This window comes from Galeopterus variegatus, unplaced genomic scaffold (genome assembly GCF_000696425.1).
Source record: "Galeopterus variegatus unplaced genomic scaffold, G_variegatus-3.0.2 Scaffold566, whole genome shotgun sequence".
Lineage (NCBI taxonomy): Eukaryota > Metazoa > Chordata > Mammalia > Dermoptera > Cynocephalidae > Galeopterus > Galeopterus variegatus.
This window is the reverse complement of record NW_007726677.1, coordinates 172,995-182,695: the sequence shown is the minus strand read 5'-3', so window position 1 is coordinate 182,695 and position 9,701 is coordinate 172,995. Positions and strand designations below refer to the sequence as shown.

Genomic DNA, 9,701 nt, shown 5'->3' with positions numbered 1-9,701 from the left:
ACATACTGGAGGGGGGTCACAGGGCAGAAATGCAGGGAGGATTGAAGGGCTCAGAGAGGAGGAGGAGGAAATAAATGGTAGGGAGGGAGCTACACGAACAGGCCGTAGAGATGTTTTCACAGATGCCAGTAGAGTACATACTGGAGGGGGGTCACAGGGCAGAAATGCAGGGAGGATTGAAGGGCTCAGAGAGGAGAAGGAGGAAATAAATGGTAGGGAGGGAGCTACACGAACAGGCCGTAGAGATGTTTTCACAGATGCCAGTAGAGGGGAAACTCTGGGGAGAGAAAGAGAGGTCTAGTGAAACCCTGGGCCTCCCCTTTGATGAAGCTGATTTTGAAGATCTACATGTGTATACTCTGCAAGGACTGGTCCATGAGAACAGCCACATATATCTGGATTATGTGAGGGAATAAAGACCTAGTGGCCATTTCTCAGTGACATCTGCTGTTTAAATTCCAGAGGACACTTAGAGAAGCTGGATGTGGATTTGTAAAAAGATAAAGTATTGAATGTCCCTCAGGATATGGTGAGCTTTCAAGAAAGAAGCCCAAGGGAAGAGGACTAGCTGTTCCCCCACCACCATCAGCCTGATATGGAGGTGCATGGAAATGACACTAAAGGAACTGCAGAGGTGCAGCCACCCTAATCAGGATACATTCACTTGTTTGCATTAGAAAACCAAACCCAAACTGGCTCAAACGTTAAAGGAGATTTCCTGGCTATGTGACTGAAAGACCAGAGGCAGGGTGGACATCAGCGTGGGTTTGAGTTAGTGACTGCAGGGTGTCATGAGGGTTTCTGTCCATCTCTCTGCTTTGCTTTCTGTGCTGAAAGCTTTATCCCCAGGTTGGTTCCCCATCGTGGGTCCATATCATCTGCTTCTCCACATCTTCGTGCCACAGCATCTGGATGGAAAGAGAGTGATTCTTCCCCAGTATTCTGAGAATGAGTCCCAAGATCCACCTGATTAGGTAGTAACGATTACGGACCAGGGAATGGGACATGCTGATGGGCTGATATCAACTGAGCTGCCCATTGAACCAACCTGTTATGGGCTGAATTGTGTTCCCTCCTACCCAAATCCATATGTTGAAGCCCTAGCCCCCCAGCGACTGTATTTGGAGATAGGACCTTTAAAGAGATAATTAAGGCAAAATGAGGTCATTGGGTGGGCCCTAATCCAATATGACTAGTGTCCTTATGAGAAGGAGATTAGGACACAGACACACGCAGAGGGATGACCATGTGAAGACTCAGGGAGAAGATGGCCGTCTGCAAGCCAAAGAGAGAGGCCTCCCTTAGAAGAAACCAATCCTGCCAACACCTTGACTTCATACTTCCAGCCTCCAAAACTGTGAGAATATAAATTTCTAGGGCTGAGTTGGGGACCGATAGGTCCTGCCTCACATGTTCACAGGCTGACAGAGGAGGGAGGTAGGAGAGACTGTCCCTTCTTCCTGATCCCTGAGGCCCTGCACAGGGGAGAGCCAATGGAGTAGTTTCTGGTCTCTGGTAGAACCAGCCCTTGCCAGTCTCTTAATCTTGTGATCACTCAGCGCCATGATGGGGATGGAGAAGGAAGGACAGCTGGATAGACGCTCTCCCCACAGTATCTCCCAGGGAGGCAGAAGTTCCTATTTTATGGACCAAGGTGGGAGCAGAGAAGGGGGACTCCATCTCTTCCCAGGGGGTCACTAGGGGTGGGCTCCCCTTGGGAACGGCAGGGTTCAGGCACCTACTGAGCTTGGGTTTGTCAGAATGGGGAAGGGCCCCTGGGCTCTGGCACCCAAAGGACTCAGCCCCAATAGCAGGTGGTGCTCAGGGTGATTCATTTCCTGGCTCTCACCCCACAAAACACCACAGGTGGCTCCTGCTCCCAGAATGACAAGAGGCCTCCCAGGGACCCACCACTCCAGAGCCGTGTGGATGGCTGAGGGACAGGGCAGCACTGGGGTGCCAGTTGCCCCTGTGCAGCCACAGGAGGAGGGCTGAGGACTCAGAGAAGGACACCGATGTTGTCCTACTTCTTTCCAAGAAGGCCCCAGTGCAGGGTGGTGATGATGATGTGCCTGGATTTCTGAGCTGTGGGTGGGAGGGTTGGTGGTGCAGAATGAATTGGGAGTGGGACCCAGTGTGTGTGGGGACAACCTGGCTTTTGAATCCCAAGATGGGAGGACACGGATCATTTGTTTTTGCTGGCTGACATCTGAAGCCCTCTCCTATGCATTCATAAAGCACCTCCTAATGTGTCTTGGCAGGAGGCAGGGTCCCCTCACACTCCAGGAGCCGAAAACACCAGGTCCTTCTTTCTCAGAATGCCTTGCAGCCTGAGCGTGCGACCCACACTTGGCCAATCATTGACACCTGTTCTGGAGGGGAGCACGTTCTGGAAGTGGTGGGTGGTGGCAGTGACCATATAGACTGTGTTATCTCAGAGGCAGCCATATCTTCCCTGACCTTGAGTGCCCAAACTCCCCCACACCCTTCCCATCAATTCCCTTCTCCGAGCAAATTAACCAGAGTCCATTTCCGTTGCATGCAACTCAGAAGCTGCTTGACACGAGGGAATGGAATGCGCCAATGTCAGACTGGCCAGAATGTGGAAAGGGGCCCAGGGAGCAGGGCTGGCACCCCCAGGAGATGGCAGGCAGGGTAGGGGTGAGACAGGAGGGTTTGGATCCATGCGTTGAGTGCCTGAGGTGAGGAAGGACAGCGGGGAGCCTGCTGCACTAGGGTGGCTGACTGTGTCAGGTCTGACCCCACGGCCCAGTGAAAGCAAACCTGACATCAGCCCCCAACATACCCATCCTTCCCTGACCACCCAACCAGCTGTGTGACCCCAGATCACCATTGCCTTCCCTCTCTGTGCCTTGTTCCTCCTGTATACTGCGGGCTGGCGTTGGTGATCTCCACGGCCCCTTCTCACCTTCACCTCTGTGTTTCTGAGTTTAGCCACTGTGCTGGTGGCCTCTGCATGCTTTCTGCCTGTGTCCAGGAGGCAGTCTGGAGACTGTCAATAAAAAGCATCAGGATTCAGGATGGGCTTTGGCCCACTTGGGATGTGGAGCAAGTTTTCTTCTCTCTCTCCTGGCTTTGGAGAATGGCTGTTCCCAGGAGGACAGTTTGGGGCTCTGGAGGCAGGTGGGAGATGAGCACAGGACTGTGAATCTTCAGCCAGGGGCCAATCTGAGGAAAAGCAGAATTTGAAGGGTCATGGGACAACCTCCCAGGGAGTCCCAAGGCCAGACCAGGGCACAGTCAGGCCGGTAGGGGCCCAGCACAGCCTTGAGGAGCATTGGCAGCAGGCAGGTATAAATAATGAAATGCTGCAGCTACTTATAGAACTGCACCATTCGAAGGGTGCTTGTGGATTCTCTTTGATTTCTCCTTTGCATCTGTGGCGTGTCTGCCACGTGTGTTCCCACCTGCCGGAGAAGCTGAGACTCCTAGCTGGCTGTTTTGAGTTTGGGCGAGGACAGCAGCTTGGTTCATGGTTGAGCAGATTGCTCCAGAGGCAGCCAAACCTCCAGGCTTCTGCTTGGCTCCTAGTGTGGCTGGGGGACACTAGTATTGCTGGGGGTTGCTGCTAGGTGAGCCCTTTGCCCACACTGGCCTGGGAGCTAAGACAGGCTGCTGCAGGAGAGCCATCATTTAGGTGCATAACAGACAAGGCCCAGGCTGGGGGACACTAGTATTGCTGGGGGTTGCTGCTAGGTGAGCCCTTTGCCCACACTGGCCAGGGAGCTAAGACAGGCTGCTGCAGGAGAGCCATCATTTAGGTGCGTAACAGACAAGGCCCCGTTAGGAAAAGAGAAACCACTCTGGGTATTTCAAACAGAGTGAATTTGTCAGTTACCCAGGTAGAGAATAGAGAAGCCAAAAGGGTAAAATGAGCACTAGGAGCCAAGCAGAAGCCTGGAGGTTTGGCTGCCTCTGGAGCAATCTGCTCAACCATGAACCAAGCTGCACTAGGAGCCAAGCAGAAGCCTGGAGGTTTGGCTGCCTCTGGAGCAATCTGCTCAACCATGAACCAAGCTGCACTAGGAGCCAAGCAGAAGCCTGGAGGTTTGGCTGCCTCTGGAGCAATCTGCTCAACCATGAACCAAGCTGCACTAGGAGCCAAGCAGAAGCCTGGAGGTTTGGCTGCCTCTGGAGCAATCTGCTCAACCATGAACCAAGCTGCACTAGGAGCCAAGCAGAAGCCTGGAGGTTTGGCTGCCTCTGGAGCAATCTGCTCAACCATGAACCAAGCTGCACTAGGAGCCAAGCAGAAGCCTGGAGGTTTGGCTGCCTCTGGAGCAATCTGCTCAACCATGAACCAAGCTGCACTAGGAGCCAAGCAGAAGCCTGGAGGTTTGGCTGCCTCTGGAGCAATCTGCTCAACCATGAACCAAGCTGCACTAGGAGCCAAGCAGAAGCCTGGAGGTTTGGCTGCCTCTGGAGCAATCTGCTCAACCATGAACCAAGCTGCACTAGGAGCCAAGCAGAAGCCTGGAGGTTTGGCTGCCTCTGGAGCAATCTGCTCAACCATGAACCAAGCTGCACTAGGAGCCAAGCAGAAGCCTGGAGGTTTGGCTGCCTCTGGAGCAATCTGCTCAACCATGAACCAAGCTGCACTAGGAGCCAAGCAGAAGCCTGGAGGTTTGGCTGCCTCTGGAGCAATCTGCTCAACCATGAACCAAGCTGCACTAGGAGCCAAGCAGAAGCCTGGAGGTTTGGCTGCCTCTGGAGCAATCTGCTCAACCATGAACCAAGCTGCACTAGGAGCCAAGCAGAAGCCTGGAGGTTTGGCTGCCTCTGGAGCAATCTGCTCAACCATGAACCAAGCTGCACTAGGAGCCAAGCAGAAGCCTGGAGGTTTGGCTGCCTCTGGAGCAATCTGCTCAACCATGAACCAAGCTGCACTAGGAGCCAAGCAGAAGCCTGGAGGTTTGGCTGCCTCTGGAGCAATCTGCTCAACCATGAACCAAGCTGCACTAGGAGCCAAGCAGAAGCCTGGAGGTTTGGCTGCCTCTGGAGCAATCTGCTCAACCATGAACCAAGCTGCACTAGGAGCCAAGCAGAAGCCTGGAGGTTTGGCTGCCTCTGGAGCAATCTGCTCAACCATGAACCAAGCTGCACTAGGAGCCAAGCAGAAGCCTGGAGGTTTGGCTGCCTCTGGAGCAATCTGCTCAACCATGAACCAAGCTGCACTAGGAGCCAAGCAGAAGCCTGGAGGTTTGGCTGCCTCTGGAGCAATCTGCTCAACCATGAACCAAGCTGCACTAGGAGCCAAGCAGAAGCCTGGAGGTTTGGCTGCCTCTGGAGCAATCTGCTCAACCATGAACCAAGCTGCACTAGGAGCCAAGCAGAAGCCTGGAGGTTTGGCTGCCTCTGGAGCAATCTGCTCAACCATGAACCAAGCTGCACTAGGAGCCAAGCAGAAGCCTGGAGGTTTGGCTGCCTCTGGAGCAATCTGCTCAACCATGAACCAAGCTGCACTAGGAGCCAAGCAGAAGCCTGGAGGTTTGGCTGCCTCTGGAGCAATCTGCTCAACCATGAACCAAGCTGCACTAGGAGCCAAGCAGAAGCCTGGAGGTTTGGCTGCCTCTGGAGCAATCTGCTCAACCATGAACCAAGCTGATACAGTATTTTGATTTTGAGGGGGAGGCACCAAAATTCGTGATTCAATTTTTAAAGTTGTTTTTTTTTAAAGCTTAAAAATGTCAAAAATACAGTATTTTGATTTTGAGGGGGAGGCACCAAAATTCGTGATTCAATTTTTAAAGTTTTTTTTTAAAGCTTAAAAATGTCATAGGAAAGGAACATAAAGTCATGTTTTTCCTACATTTCCTTCAATGAAATGTAGGAAAAACATGACTATATCAGCCAAGTGGATGTTCTCAACAATGGTGGTCTACTCGGGGAGGGCTGAGGGGCTGTGGGTGTTCTCTACTGTTGGGGAGATCTCAGGTCCAGTGTTCTGTTACATACTGAAGACCCCCAGGCTCTCTCTGTGATCCACCATGTCAACTCTCCTTCTGGGCAGTGTCCCTGAGGAGTGGAGCTGCTTGTCTTAAGAAGGGCACCCCCCACCATCAGCACCCTCCTGGAATGAGAACTCAGGGGAAATTAGCAGGGATGGACCCAGGGTTTGTGAGGCCTGAAGCTCAGATAATTTGGAGAATTCTCTCTCAGAAAAAAGATACATAAATGCAATATAAACTTAGGTATGAAAAGCGAATGTTTATTTAAAATGAGAAAAGAAATCACCACCACGTACAGAAGCCCTGGACATTCAGGTCTCTTTCCTCTGCAATCCCTTTAGGCAATTTACTAGACATGTTTGCTGGCTCCAACCAGGCTTCTCTCCCCACCTAGAACACTCTAAGACTTCCAGCATCTCCCAGCTCTCACAAGGGCCCATGAAGTCAACAGGTCCTGACAATGAAGCATCGTTAGCTTTACTGAAAATCTGCCTCTGGAAATGAGGCTGCCCAGAAAAGTCACATCTCCTCCCTTGCTGGGATTTGTCTTCAGTGGGATCCAGGGTCTGTGAGTGAGAGGCTAGAAGATTTGGAAAAATTGCCCATGCTCTGGGATCTGGAGGCAGCCTGGCCTGGGTTTGTAATCTCAGTTAATGGAAATTTGGCCAATTGAATCCTACCCTGTTTGGAGAAAGCCCATGTAGAGAGAAGCAGGCTGGTGAGCCCGAAGCCAAGGCCAGGAGACAGCTGTGGGCAGAGCCTTCCAGCTGGGTCCAGGCAAGAGGCATCTTGGCTAAGGCACTGAGGTTTTCTTGCCAGGGCTGATCCTTGGCGTGGGAGAGAACCCTCAGGCTACCTAAGTCCAGAGCCCCCACCCAAGTTCACTCACTCTCCTTGTTCTGATTTCAGGCAAAATGGGTGACTTTGGGGGCATCAATGTCATTCTCTAGGGGGCCTGCTTGCCAAACAAAAAAGAGCAGTCAGTCTGTAAGAAGAGCTGTCCACCCAAAGTGGCCAGCCGATGCCATCAGGCTTTCTTGGGAGCCTGCCTGGAGAGAGAAGGTACTGGTCTGTCACCCTGCATGCCTGATGGCTGTATCTCTCAGGGCAAGTCACTAAATTGGCATTGTGACTTATATTCATCAGTTCCTTTGAACTTGGCTTATACCAAATCACCTCCAAGAGAGATGGAACCATTTTACTGTGCCCAGAAAATCAATGTCTGGTGCACAGCCAGGGCTCCATAAAAATCACCCGAATGAATGAAAATTAGATTTCTGAACATGCTGGGGAGGTCTGGACCCAGACAGTAGCAAATTCCCAAAGAAACAGTCTCCCTGTTTGGGCCAGGCTTGGGGAGAGGCTGGCCTGTCCTGGGTTCTCTAAGATGCATGACAGGGAGCATGGGCTTTGAGTGCAAACTGTAACAGAAGTGTGGATATCCCCATCAACGCCCCACTGACCACCATGAAGTCCTGTTGATGCGACTGCCTAAATACCCTGGGGCTGCCCTCTTCTCTCCTTCCCCTCGTCCTTGAACTCCATTTCTTGCCTCCATGGCCATAGCAGCCTCCTTCATCTGAAGCCTGAACCAACAACCTTCCATCCCAGCTTGAAGGCCTCCCACCTCCCCAATGAACAAAGACAAACTTCAAACTCCTGAACATTGTACTTCAAGTCCCCTCCTCCCTTGCCTCATCTGTCACCACTTACTTTACTACCAATTGTCTTCAGTCCCCCACATCCCAGGCAGATTGAGACCCCTGTGATTTGATGTATTAGTTTGCTAGAGCCACCATAACAAAGTATCACAAGCCGTGTGGCTTAAACAACAAATTTACTCTCTCACAATTCAGGAGACCAAAAGTCCAAGGTCAAGATGTCAGTAGGGTGGCTTTCCTTTTGAGGGCTGTGAGAATCTGCTGCAGGCCTCTCTCCTTGGCTCAGAGGTGATTGTCTTCTCCCTGTGTCTCTTCCCATAGTGTTCTCCTTGTATGCATACCTCTGTGTCCAAATTTTCCCTTTCTATAAGGACATCTGCCATATTGGATTAGGGCCCACCCTAATGGCCTCATCTAAACTAATTTCATCTGCAACAACCCTATTTCAAAATAAAGTCACATGCTGAGGGATTGGAGGTTAGGATTTCAACATATGAAATCTTGAGGGACACAATTCAACTCATAACCCCCTCCATCTGGCACGTTCTTCCCCTCATTCTTTTGTCTGGATAACTCCTCATCATCCTGCAAGAGGCGACTTCACTGCATCGCTGTGCTGTTCGTGCTAGACCGGGAGCCCCTTGAGGGCATTGAGAACTGAGTTAGTTAAGGTAACTGCTCTAACAGGTAAGCTTCATGGTCTGTGCAGCCAAACACAGTAAAAGTTTTTTTTCTTTCTCATATAATGTCGAATTGGAAGTGGGCTCATGGTGGGTGGATCAGGCTCCTGAGTCTCAGCCAACTTCACCAGGTGGCTCCCAGGTCACCATGGGCATCGACATCCAGCTGACAATGGGGCAGAGAGAGAGGGGAGAACCGAGGGGGAGGTTCACATGGGCCAGGTCCTCTTATTCCATTGGCCGGAACTCAGTCGTATGACCATGTGGCCACACCCATCTGCAGGGAGGTTGGGCGATCTGTCCCTGGTTGGGCAACACAAGTCTGCACTGTGGAGGAAAGCACAGATGTTAAGTGAACAAGAGCCCACGTTAAATTATATGCACCCCAATCCCCAAACTCTGTAGCCTGATAATGAGAGAAGGGGCTTCTGAAATCTGGGGGCTTCCTTATTTTGTATTCCAAAGCAGAACCCATGGGAAGGGTTTTGAGCCCAAGCCCCTCCATGGGTCTCAGCTTTCTTCCCAGGGCTGCTCATGGGGCTTCCCCTATTACCCTATTTCAGGGAATTTGCTGGAGGGCAGAACTGTGTTCTTGTCCACATCAAGCACACACAGGTTCTTACAGGGCACGGGCTGCTCATGGGGCTTCCCCTATTACCCTATTTCAGGGAATTTGCTGGAGGGCAGAACTGGGTTCTTGTCCACATCAAGCACACACAGGTTCTTACAGGGCACGTATTTCTAAGGGGCTGATTATTTCAAATTCAGGGCACACTTGCGGGTCACCCCTGGGACAGGATTGGCACTGCCTGTATGGTGCTCTTGAAGCACCATGGGATCCCCTGGTGCAGCCTGATACACTGTACATTGCACCAACCTCCCAAGATACTCTGGATCAGCACAGCCTGGCCAGTGGCTTGTCCTCAGCTAGCAACAGTAGATGCTGGAATGAGGTGGTGGTGGGGGTAACCTGTCCTGCAAGCGTGGCATGTGCTGGCTTTGTACATATATAACCTCCTCAGATCCTCTCAAGAGACTAGAAAATAGGGGCTCAGGCCAAAGAGGTGATCCTCAGATTTACAAGGGGTGAGTGAAGAAGCTTTTTTCCCCTGATTTCAAAACCTGTGCCCTTTTCTGCTTCCTTCCTTCCCTTCCACAAGAAATCTCCTGTTTAACTGAAGTACATAGAAGACATCACAGTTTTGCTCAGACATTTTTCAACACTCATGCCTCTCCCTGTTTCTGTTTTTAGTTTGCAGGCTGTGTAGTCAGATGTGCTGTAGTAGCAAACATTGCATACATTTCAAGTGGCTTGCAACAACAAACATGTATTTTTCCTCCTGTTACATGTCTGTGGCCATGGGTCACCTGTGTGGTTCCACATGTCTTCT

At 51.4% G+C, this 9,701-nt stretch overlaps 1 pseudogene; it reads right to left on the bottom strand.

Annotated features, from left to right (window-relative positions):
* The window catches only part of LOC103588396, a 50,220-nt pseudogene extending 44,606 nt beyond the window's left edge, over positions 1–5,614 (bottom strand).
* Between the last annotated feature and the right edge of the window lie 4,087 nt (positions 5,615–9,701).